This window comes from Cololabis saira, chromosome 21 (assembly GCF_033807715.1).
Source record: "Cololabis saira isolate AMF1-May2022 chromosome 21, fColSai1.1, whole genome shotgun sequence".
Classification (NCBI taxonomy): domain Eukaryota; kingdom Metazoa; phylum Chordata; class Actinopteri; order Beloniformes; family Belonidae; genus Cololabis; species Cololabis saira.
The window spans coordinates 32,859,706-32,872,388 of record NC_084607.1 but is presented as its reverse complement, the minus strand read 5'-3'; positions in this window follow the sequence as shown (position 1 = coordinate 32,872,388).

The window sequence follows — 12,683 nt, the reverse complement described above, 5'->3', positions numbered from 1 at the left end:
TGAAAGTGATCACAAACCATTAGAAAGCATCTTCAAGAAGCCGCTGCATCAGGCTCCCATGAGGCTGCAAAGAATGCTGCTGCGTCTTCAGAAGTACAATGTGTCGGTCACTTACAAACCAGGAAAAGAGCTTCACATAGCAGACGCATTGAGCCGTGCTTACCTTCATGAACACAAAGAGGATCTCCTGGAAGAAGAACTGCAGGTAAACTGGATTACACCACAGTTGCCTATTTCAGACGAGAAACTCAAACTGTTCAGAGATGCAACATCACAGGATCCAGTTCTGCAGGAGCTGAAAAGCATGATTATGAAGGGATGGCCAAGAGATAAGTCTGCTGTGCCAGGCAGCATACAATCATTTTGGACTTTCAGAGAGGAGATCAGTTTTTCCTCTGGACTGCTTTTCAAGGCAGAAAAGCTCATCGTACCACTGCAGCTGAGACCACAGATGCTGGACAAGATACATGAGTCACATATGGGTGTGGTCAAATGCAAAGAAAGGGCCAGAGATGTCCTATATTGGCCAGGTATGTCCACACAAATTGAACAGGTGGTAGCGCAGTGTGATGTATGCAATGAAAATATGAACAGTAATCAAAAAGAGCCTTTGATCTCACATCCCTTACCAACTCGACCTTGGGAGAAGGTCGGCACTGATCTGTTCCACAGTAACGGTTCAGAGTTTCTTCTATGTGTGGACTACTTCTCCAAGTACCCTGAGATTGTGAGGCTGAGCAACACGACCAGTAAGGGTGTAATAACTGCCATGAAGTCTATTTTCTCTAGACATGGGATCCCTGACATTGTTATCTCTGACAATGGACCTCAATATGCAAGCGAGGAATTCAGGAGCTTTGCAGAAAGATGGGAGTTCAGTCATTTTACATCGAGCCCTGGTCATGCACAATCCAATGGTCAGGCAGAAAGAGCAGTGCAAACAGTTAAAAGACTGCTCAAAAAGTCTCAGAAGGATGCTGGTGACCCATACATAGCACTTCTGGAATACAGAAATACGCCGCTGGAGAGCGTGGGACAGTCTCCTGCCCAGATGTTGATGGGGCGTCGGTTAAAGTCAAGACTGCCAGCCTCCAACTCTCTTCTCACTCCTGACAGGGCGTTCAGTGTGCACAAAGGGCTGAAAGACAGGCAAGCGAACCAAAAGAGATACTTTGATCGTCATGCTAAAAGGCTGCCTGAGCTGCACACTGGAGAAAATGTAAGGATGCAGGCTGGGGACAAATGGAAGCCAGCTGTGGTTCTGAAAGAGTATGATCAGCCACGTTCATATGTGGTGCGCACGCCCGAAGGCAGAAGCTTCAGGCGTAACAGAAAACATCTCAGACAGACGGCTGAGACAGTGTTTCCACCTGCTGCTGAGAGTAATGTGACTGATGATATGGACTGTGACAACACTCTGCTGGCTGACAGGGTCAGTTCACAGGCTCAGGCTTCAGAACCAACTCAGAGAGAGGACGCTTGCGGCTCATCTACACTCACACATCCTTACCAGACCAGATCAGGCAGAGTGGTCAAGACTCCACTGAGATTCAGGGAATGAAAATGTGGAAATGGACACTTTGAGTGTATGACTGATTTAATGTTTATTATGTCTTAGAGCTCACCAGGGGTAAGATTTTGTTTTGTTGTTTATTCCTGTGGACTGGCTTTATTTTCTTGAAGAGGCATATTTATTTCAGTGATAAGTTACTCATTTATAAAAATGTGTCTGATTTTATGTTCTATACGGTCTTTATAGTTTAGTAAAGAGAAACAGTAAAAGAGAAAAGAAAAAAGAAAAAAAAAAATGTAATATGGGATGTAATATATTGTGTTGTTACTGTAACTTTATTCTGAAAGGTAACCAGATGAGGGAAAACAAGACCTCCGGTTAGAGTTATTGTATGAGGTTCGGATGCTAAGTAAAGTTCTAGCTGTGGCAGGAAAACCTGGTCGTCCTGTCAAGTCATTTTATAAGACTAAACATTACAATCTGGAACATCCTTTGTCCTGTATAATGTATTCTATGAATAACTTTATACTGTATAAGTTGTAAGTTTGGATTCTTAGTCATAGTGAAAGTATTTAAACATATTTGTGACCAAGAAATCTGGTCGGTGTTAAGAGAAAGATCCGCCTCCCATTTTGAAATCGGAAGAGATACTGAATTATCTATTTTAGACACTAACCTGTAAAGTTTTGATAACAACTTTAGAGTGCTTAGGTTCAATAATTCTATTATCCTGGCGGGTAGTTGTAGGTCTAATTGGTTAAGTTTATATATTTTATTTATTATGGCCTTAAGTTGTTGGTATTCTAAAAATGTTTTACTGCTAATTCCATATTGAACAGTAAGGGCCTGATTTACTAAAGGTTTGCGTGCGTAAAACGTGTGCAAACTTGACATCACCCGCAAAGCAATGTGCAAGCTGATCTACTAACAGCGTGCAAAGAGGACTGCGCCTCTCAAATGAGCAAAATAGCACACGCTATTCATTTAGTACTTTTGCCCTGATGAATAATCAATATGGGACGTACCCGCCAGAAAGCGCTAAATACTGGGAGGGGAAAATGCAAATAGGTCCATTTACCACGCGCAATGAGATTTACCAAGCCTGAAAGTTTTTGCGGGGATTGTGATTGCGTCTGTATTTAATACGTTCGAAAGGAAACGTGCTAATCTCCACATGCAAAAGGAGAAATATTTTATTTGAATGTTAAATCGAGTATTATTCAGCAAAAGGTTGCCACAGGAGGCACATTCATTTTTTTATTTGTGATAATAACTAAATCACGTGTTTTCATGGAGAAAAAAGTGTTTCTCATTGTGCGCCTATACTTGTTCTGCAGTTGTCAGACCCCGGTGTTGTGCCGTATTCAGCACCCCTGCCGTGAAAAGAACCCCCTCGTCTGACAAAAATTGTATTCTCATTCTGTGTCACGTTCTGTTTAGCGTCCAGTTTTGTGTTAATGATTCATGTTTAAATGCGCTCATGGATTCCACAATAGTCATACTTTCCCACAATCACAGTCACAGATAACAAAAATCGGGTAAATGGTTATTGATGTCATTAATTAATAGCCTGCTTACTGTGTTGTCTTCCATAATATTTGTCAATATATATAATATAAACTCCTAAGTATGTGTTTGTGTGAGTGTGTATATATAAATATATTGAAGTGTCAGTGTGTTGTTTTTTTTCTTGGTCTACTTATCATTGATCACCCGCAAAACACACAACAACAGCACATGCAAACTTTTTCAGTGCACACGCAATTTAGTACTCTTTATTTAGGATCTTAGTAAATCGGGCCCTAAGTGTATTAAAGGGTACAAACTGTCCTCCTATGATTACATGCTGTAGATACCGTATTCCTTGATCCCTCCATTGATCAAAGTTTACCGTCTTTTTATCATTTTTCAGGATGTCTGGGTTGTTCCAGATGGGTGTACGGTCACATGGAAAAAGTGAAATTTAAGCTACTTTAAGGAATTCCCACCAGGCTGTCAGAGTTGTGCTAATATTAATGCTTTTGAAACATTTATGATGTTTAATGCTTTGACTAATAAATGGTAACTCTGAGATATCCAGATCATTGCAAAACACCTGCTCTGAGTCCAGCCATTGACTATCTAAAGAATGTTTTTTCGACCATTTTACAATGTACTGTAATTTATTGGCTATGAAGTAATACTGGAAGTTAGGTAACTCCAAACCTCCACATTCTTTGGATTTTTGCAATGTCTTCAAACTAATACGTGGTGTTTTATTCTTCCACAGAAATTTTGATACATATGAATCCAAGGACTTAAACCAAGAAGGAGGGGGTTTGGATGGTATCATTGAGAAAAAATAATTTACTTTTGGCAAAACCATCATTTTAATGGTGACTATTCTTCCCATGAGTGAAATGGGAAGAGAGTTCCATCTGGAGAAGATCATCTTTTATTTTCTTTAAAAGCTGAACACAATTTAATTTTATTAACTCTGACAGCCTAGGGGAGATATTTATGCCTAAATATCTACTGTTCCCTGATTGTAATTTGGTATTGGCTATATTCCTAAAATTGCAGTTAACACACAAAACTGTGGATTTAGATCAATTAATAGAATAGTCAGACAGAGATGAAAATCCCTCTATAAGTGCAATTGTCTGTGATAGTGAGGTTTGTGAATTCTGGAGGAAGAGTAGTACGTCATCCGCATAAAGACTTATTTTGTGCTCTAATGTTTTGCATTGTATACCTTTAATATTTTCATTTTGTCTAATAGCTGCAGCTAAAGGTTAAATACATTTTGCAAATAGTGAGAGAGAGAGAGGGAAACCTTGTCTAGTGCATCTTTGCAAGTTGAAACTTGTAGAGATTTGATCATTTGTCCTTACACGTGCCTTGGGAGAGCTATATAATATTTTTATCCAGTCAATAAAAGATTCGCCAAATCCAAATTTATGTAAAGTTGCCAATAGAAACTTTCAGTTTACCTGATCAAATGCTTTTTCAGCGTCTAAAGATATAATAGTAGTTTCCTGTTTATTGATATTCGAATAATCTATAATATTAAGTAATCTACGAGTATGAGTAGAAGAATGTCTACCTTTAATGAAACCTGTTTGATCTGGATGTATAATAGAAGGGGTGACTCTTTTCAGATGTTTGGTAAGAGCCTTGCTGATTATTTTAAGATCTACATTTATCAATGATATTGGGCGGTAGCTCGATGGGAGTGTTAGAACGTGAGCAATCCCTCCCCTTCTCACCGGACTGTAAATATGTGTGTGGCACGTGCTGGTGTCGGGAGCGCGGAGCGCTCCGATTCACTTTCACCACACCTACAACTCACATGAAACAGTTCTCTCCACACTTTCATCCTGGCGGGTAGTGAGGTACCCACTACTCGTCTCATTTTCACCCATCCACAGCTGACAACGCTAATATAGCATACGGACTCTCAAACATTCAGATACTCGCATACACGCACACACTCACACACTCACCTACACGTCTCCCCCTGCTCCGCAGCGGAAGCGCGCGCCGCTGCAGGGGCGGGCTTTATTGAGACGGGGCCCGGGTGGGGATAGCCCATGGTTGCCCAGGGGTGATTATTTTTTGGTATATTTATGTTTGTACTAATAATTATATTAAATTGTATTAGATATGTAGACATTATATAAAGTGTTTAAAGTATATTTATTATTGATGATTATGTTATATTTTCGGTGAGGTTTTACAGCAGTTGGGGACAGTTATGTGGTTGGTGTCCCCCCTCAAGTAATGGTTTGCCCCAATTAAGTTGGCACCTGTGCAGTATTTAAAGAAGCCGCATTCAGCCCTTGGGGCGCTGAGTGGATGTGCCAGATTTTGGAATTCAGAGTTTGCCTGTATATCTCTGTGCTTTTTGGATACAATAAAAAGCCTTTTTGTTTTGGCATTACACGCTCTGCGGGGTCTTCTTTACACCTCATCATCCGGGTCCAGTTTGCCGCTCTGGTTCCTCACATTTGGTGTCAGGAGTGGGATCTTTGGCGCCACCTGGAAGAGATACTGAATTATCTATTTTAGACACTAACCTGTAAAGTTTTGATAACAACTTTAGAGTGCTTAGGTTCAATAATTCTATTATCCTGGCGGGTAGTTGTAGGTCTAATTGGTTAAGTTTATATATTTTATTTATTATGGCCTTAAGTTGTTGGTATTCTAAAAATGTTTTACTGCTAATTCCATATTGAACAGTAAGGGCCTGATTTACTAAAGGTTTGCGTGCGTAAAACGTGTGCAAACTTGACATCACCCGCAAAGCAATGTGCAAGCTGATCTACTAACAGCGTGCAAAGAGGACTGCGCCTCTCAAATGAGCAAAATAGCACACGCTATTCATTTAGTACTTTTGCCCTGATGAATAATCAATATGGGACGTACCCGCCAGAAAGCGCTAAATACTGGGAGGGGAAAATGCAAATAGGTCCATTTACCACGCGCAATGAGATTTACCAAGCCTGAAAGTTTTTGCGGGGATTGTGATTGCGTCTGTATTTAATACGTTCGAAAGGAAACGTGCTAATCTCCACATGCAAAAGGAGAAATATTTTATTTGAATGTTAAATCGAGTATTATTCAGCAAAAGGTTGCCACAGGAGGCACATTCATTTTTTTATTTGTGATAATAACTAAATCACGTGTTTTCATGGAGAAAAAAGTGTTTCTCATTGTGCGCCTATACTTGTTCTGCAGTTGTCAGACCCCGGTGTTGTGCCGTATTCAGCACCCCTGCCGTGAAAAGAACCCCCTCGTCTGACAAAAATTGTATTCTCATTCTGTGTCACGTTCTGTTTAGCGTCCAGTTTTGTGTTAATGATTCATGTTTAAATGCGCTCATGGATTCCACAATAGTCATACTTTCCCACAATCACAGTCACAGATAACAAAAATCGGGTAAATGGTTATTGATGTCATTAATTAATAGCCTGCTTACTGTGTTGTCTTCCATAATATTTGTCAATATATATAATATAAACTCCTAAGTATGTGTTTGTGTGAGTGTGTATATATAAATATATTGAAGTGTCAGTGTGTTGTTTTTTTTCTTGGTCTACTTATCATTGATCACCCGCAAAACACACAACAACAGCACATGCAAACTTTTTCAGTGCACACGCAATTTAGTACTCTTTATTTAGGATCTTAGTAAATCGGGCCCTAAGTGTATTAAAGGGTACAAACTGTCCTCCTATGATTACATGCTGTAGATACCGTATTCCTTGATCCCTCCATTGATCAAAGTTTACCGTCTTTTTATCATTTTTCAGGATGTCTGGGTTGTTCCAGATGGGTGTACGGTCACATGGAAAAAGTGAAATTTAAGCTACTTTAAGGAATTCCCACCAGGCTGTCAGAGTTGTGCTAATATTAATGCTTTTGAAACATTTATGATGTTTAATGCTTTGACTAATAAATGGTAACTCTGAGATATCCAGATCATTGCAAAACACCTGCTCTGAGTCCAGCCATTGACTATCTAAAGAATGTTTTTTCGACCATTTTACAATGTACTGTAATTTATTGGCTATGAAGTAATACTGGAAGTTAGGTAACTCCAAACCTCCACATTCTTTGGATTTTTGCAATGTCTTCAAACTAATACGTGGTGTTTTATTCTTCCACAGAAATTTTGATACATATGAATCCAAGGACTTAAACCAAGAAGGAGGGGGTTTGGATGGTATCATTGAGAAAAAATAATTTACTTTTGGCAAAACCATCATTTTAATGGTGACTATTCTTCCCATGAGTGAAATGGGAAGAGAGTTCCATCTGGAGAAGATCATCTTTTATTTTCTTTAAAAGCTGAACACAATTTAATTTTATTAACTCTGACAGCCTAGGGGAGATATTTATGCCTAAATATCTACTGTTCCCTGATTGTAATTTGGTATTGGCTATATTCCTAAAATTGCAGTTAACACACAAAACTGTGGATTTAGATCAATTAATAGAATAGTCAGACAGAGATGAAAATCCCTCTATAAGTGCAATTGTCTGTGATAGTGAGGTTTGTGAATTCTGGAGGAAGAGTAGTACGTCATCCGCATAAAGACTTATTTTGTGCTCTAATGTTTTGCATTGTATACCTTTAATATTTTCATTTTGTCTAATAGCTGCAGCTAAAGGTTAAATACATTTTGCAAATAGTGAGAGAGAGAGAGGGAAACCTTGTCTAGTGCATCTTTGCAAGTTGAAACTTGTAGAGATTTGATCATTTGTCCTTACACGTGCCTTGGGAGAGCTATATAATATTTTTATCCAGTCAATAAAAGATTCGCCAAATCCAAATTTATGTAAAGTTGCCAATAGAAACTTTCAGTTTACCTGATCAAATGCTTTTTCAGCGTCTAAAGATATAATAGTAGTTTCCTGTTTATTGATATTCGAATAATCTATAATATTAAGTAATCTACGAGTATGAGTAGAAGAATGTCTACCTTTAATGAAACCTGTTTGATCTGGATGTATAATAGAAGGGGTGACTCTTTTCAGATGTTTGGTAAGAGCCTTGCTGATTATTTTAAGATCTACATTTATCAATGATATTGGGCGGTAGCTCGATGGGAGTGTTAGAACGTGAGCAATCCCTCCCCTTCTCACCGGACTGTAAATATGTGTGTGGCACGTGCTGGTGTCGGGAGCGCGGAGCGCTCCGATTCACTTTCACCACACCTACAACTCACATGAAACAGTTCTCTCCACACTTTCATCCTGGCGGGTAGTGAGGTACCCACTACTCGTCTCATTTTCACCCATCCACAGCTGACAACGCTAATATAGCATACGGACTCTCAAACATTCAGATACTCGCATACACGCACACACTCACACACTCACCTACACGTCTCCCCCTGCTCCGCAGCGGAAGCGCGCGCCGCTGCAGGGGCGGGCTTTATTGAGACGGGGCCCGGGTGGGGATAGCCCATGGTTGCCCAGGGGTGATTATTTTTTGGTATATTTATGTTTGTACTAATAATTATATTAAATTGTATTAGATATGTAGACATTATATAAAGTGTTTAAAGTATATTTATTATTGATGATTATGTTATATTTTCGGTGAGGTTTTACAGCAGTTGGGGACAGTTATGTGGTTGGTGTCCCCCCTCAAGTAATGGTTTGCCCCAATTAAGTTGGCACCTGTGCAGTATTTAAAGAAGCCGCATTCAGCCCTTGGGGCGCTGAGTGGATGTGCCAGATTTTGGAATTCAGAGTTTGCCTGTATATCTCTGTGCTTTTTGGATACAATAAAAAGCCTTTTTGTTTTGGCATTACACGCTCTGCGGGGTCTTCTTTACACCTCATCATCCGGGTCCAGTTTGCCGCTCTGGTTCCTCACATTTGGTGTCAGGAGTGGGATCTTTGGCGCCACCTGGAAAACTGGAGAGAAGAGGTGGGAAGCGAGGCCGTGGGTTTGGCCGAGTCTGGGGAAAATGGAACGCCCCAGGCTGACCCGAGAGGAAGCGGAGCAGGAGGGGGAGGTGTCATCAGACAGCGAGGCTGGGGCCCAGGCATCGGGCGGAGACCAGCCGGAGGGGTGCGATTTGGCTACCTTGCACCAGCTCCTGGTCAAGACCCTCCAAACCCAGGAGAGGGAGGCACGGAAGCAGGAGCAGCGTTGGAGCGGCGTCCAGAACCAGCTTAATCAGCTCCGGGATGACGTCGATGCTGATCGCAGGCGTCCACCTCTACCACCGCCCGGGCTTCAACTGGGGGGCCCCCAGCAGCACCAGTCCTGGCAGCACCTCTCGTGGCTCCCGATCCAGCAGCAGCAGCAGCTCCCGCAGCACCTCTTGTGGCTCCCGATCCAGCAGCAGCAGCAGCAGCAGCAGCAGCAGCACTAGTTCCAGCAGCACCAGCTGTGGCAGCATTCCCGGTGGCTCCCGATCCTGCAGCAGCAGCACCGGCGGCCATGGCACCTGCACCAGTGGCACCAGTGACCTGGTCCAGGGCTGCGATCCCCAGGTTTGAGGAGGGGGATGATATCGAACAATACCTTACCACATTTGAGAGGTTGGCTACGGCATACCGCTGGCCAAGACAGGAGTGGGCGGTGTTACTGGTGCCCTATCTGTCTGGCAAAGCGCGTAGTGCTTATGTTGCTATGGACCCAAATGATGCGATGGACTATGATCGCGTGAAAGAGGCAATCCTGAAGAAATTCGCGATCAATGACGAGGTGTACCGGAGGAGGTTCCAGGAGCCAGACATCAGGCCTGGAGAGACGCCCCGGGAGCTGTACACACGCCTCAAGGATCTCCTCAACAAGTGGATCCGGCCAGCAACCAAGACGGTCGGCGAGATCTCCGAGATCCTCATCATGGAGCAGTTTCTTCGTACTCTGACCCCCGACATCAGAGTCTGGGTGAAGGAGCACGATCCCCAGGATGGTCAGCGGGCAGCAGAACTGGTGGAGAGTTTCATGGCGGCTCGGCGTGGACACAGGACCTTCAGGATAGAGGCCCAGCCAAGACCTGCAGCTCAAGGTAGGTCTGAGGGGTCTGGTTATGGGAGTGGTCCAAAGCCTAAGGAGCCCAGTAGACAGCCTGCCCGAAGTTCACCTACACCAGTGAAGCCCAGAGATGCCCCAGGTCAGAAATCTAGTGGGTCTGTGGTATGTTACCACTGCCATCAGGAGGGCCACATTAGGCCTGAGTGTCCCAACAGAAAGCTCATGCACTCCAGCCATTGCTGTATCCCACGACCAGAAGAGGGGGATACAGGCCTTGTGGAGAGGTTACAAACTGCACCAGTCCTAGTTAATGGGAAGAGTGCCATTGCTCTACTGGACACTGGAAGCACACAGACTCTAGTGCAGCCCCATCTAGTGGAGAAGAGAGACTTTATACCGGGTGGGAAACTGAGGGTTTTGTGTGTGAATGGTGATGAACATGAGTACCCTGTAGCTGAAGTCTACCTAGAGGTCGGAGGCCAGACTTATCAGATCACTGTGGGGGTGGTTAAGGGACTGAGCCATTCGATGGTCATTGGCCAAGATATTCTGGTCCTACCCGAGCTGGTACAAACAAGCCAGCCGGTCAGCATGGTCGTGACTAGGTCCCAGAACCGAGCACAGGTCCCTGAAGCAGTCACTGGTGAGCCTGAGTCCAATGACCTAGCCAAGTTGCCATTTGCTAATGAGAACAACTCTGCTCCCATCAGCCCGAGGGCTAGGAAGTCCCGCATGCAGTGCAGGCGGGAAAAGCTTGTGGGGACGGTAGAAAGAAGTGAGGAGTTACCACTCACACAGTCAGATATGTGGGGGGAAGTTCCCCACAATTTTGCGCAGCTGCAGAAGGAAGACCCCACTCTTCAGAAAGCTTTTGCAAGGGTTACCCACATTGATGGTGTCCAGACAGGAGTCTCTCCTACTCTGTCTGGGGAAAGCTACAGTTTGAGAGATGGACTGTTATGTCATGAGCCAGGAGAGGGCAGGGCCGAGCAGCTAGTGGTGCCCAAACACCTCAGGGAACAGGTTCTAGCGATGGGTCACAAAATACCGTGGGCGGGACACCTAAGCAACACCAAGAGCCATGAGAGAGTTGCAGCCAGGTTCTATTGGCCAGGCCTCTATGGTGATGTCCTGAACTACTGCAAATCATGCCCAGAATGTCAGCTAACGAGTAAGAGGAAGACAAGCCCTTACCCTCTTCAGCCACTTCCGGTCATTGAGGTGCCCTTTTCTCGCATAGCCATGGACATTGTGGGCCCCCTGGAGAGAACGCAAACTGGTTACCGGTACATCTTGGTAATATGTGACTATGCAACTCGCTACCCAGAGGCCTTTCCTCTGCGCAAAGTATCTGCGCGTCCCATTGCGCAGGCGTTGTTACAGTTGTTCTCCAGGGTGGGAATCCCACAGGACCAGGGCACTGCGTTCCTCTCCAAGACTATGCAGCAGGTATATGGTTTGTTGGGCATAAAGGGCATTAGGACCACTCCATACCACCCTCAGACCGATGGCCTGGTAGAATGGTACAATCAGACTTTGAAGGGCATGTTGAGAAAGTTTGTGGCAAGCAACAGGAAGGACTGGGATCGCTGGTTGCCCTTTTTGCTTTTTGCCTACCGTGAGGTCCCCCAGGCCTCTACGGGCTTTTCACCCTTTGAGCTTCTCTATGGCAGACAGGTTCGAGGTCCCTTGGACATCCTGAGAGAAACCTGGGAGGGACCCGGGACACCCAAGACCCGCAGCATTCTGGCCCACGTCCTGAAGATGAGGGACAAGATGGAGGAGATGGCGGAGATGGTGCGGACGAACCTGGAGCTGGCCCAGACACAACAGAGGTCGTGGTACGACAAGGTGGCCCGGCAGAGGACCCTTCACCCAGGTCAGAAGGTTCTTCTTCTTCTTCCCACCACAGAGAACAAGCTCCTCGCCAGGCGGCAGGGGCCCTACGAGGTGGTGCGGAAGATGGGTCCAGCAACCTACGAGATCGACCTTCCTGGGAGGAGAAAGCCCAGGCAGACCTTCCATGTCAACCTGTTAAAAGAGTGGCATGAGAGGCGGCCAGAGTTTCAGCTTCGGGTGCAGGCTGTGGCAGAGGAGGAGGAGTGTCCCGAGCAGTTCTTCCCCACCGGCCAGCAGTCAGGCACCCTTGACCTGTCTCATCTGTCCTACACCCAGCAGGGGGAGCTGGAAGCCATTATCCCTGCTGGCCTATTCCAAGAGAGGCCAGGCTTCACCACGGTGGTGGAGCATTCCATCCCTCTCAAAGACACTACCCCGTTAAGACAGCGGATGTACCGGGTGCCGGAACATCTCCTTTTATCCCTCAGGACAGAGGTGGAGGAGATGTTGGCCTTGGGGGTGATTGAGAGGTCCTCCAGTGAGTGGAGCAACCCTGTGGTGCTGGTGCCCAAGAAGGACGGCACCATGCGCTTCTGTATTGACTTTCGGCGGGTGAATGCCCAGTCGCATTTTGATGCTTACCCCATGCCCAGGCTGGAGGACTTGATCGAGCGCCTTGGGAAAGCATCATATATTACTACACTGGACTTGTGTAAGGGGTACTGGCAGGTGCCTCTAACCAAGGAGGCCAGACCTTGCACAGCCTTCCGGACCCCTCAGGGACTGTTTCAGTTTGTGGTGATGCCCTTCGGTCTGCAGGGGGCACCAGCCAGTTTCCAAAGACTCATG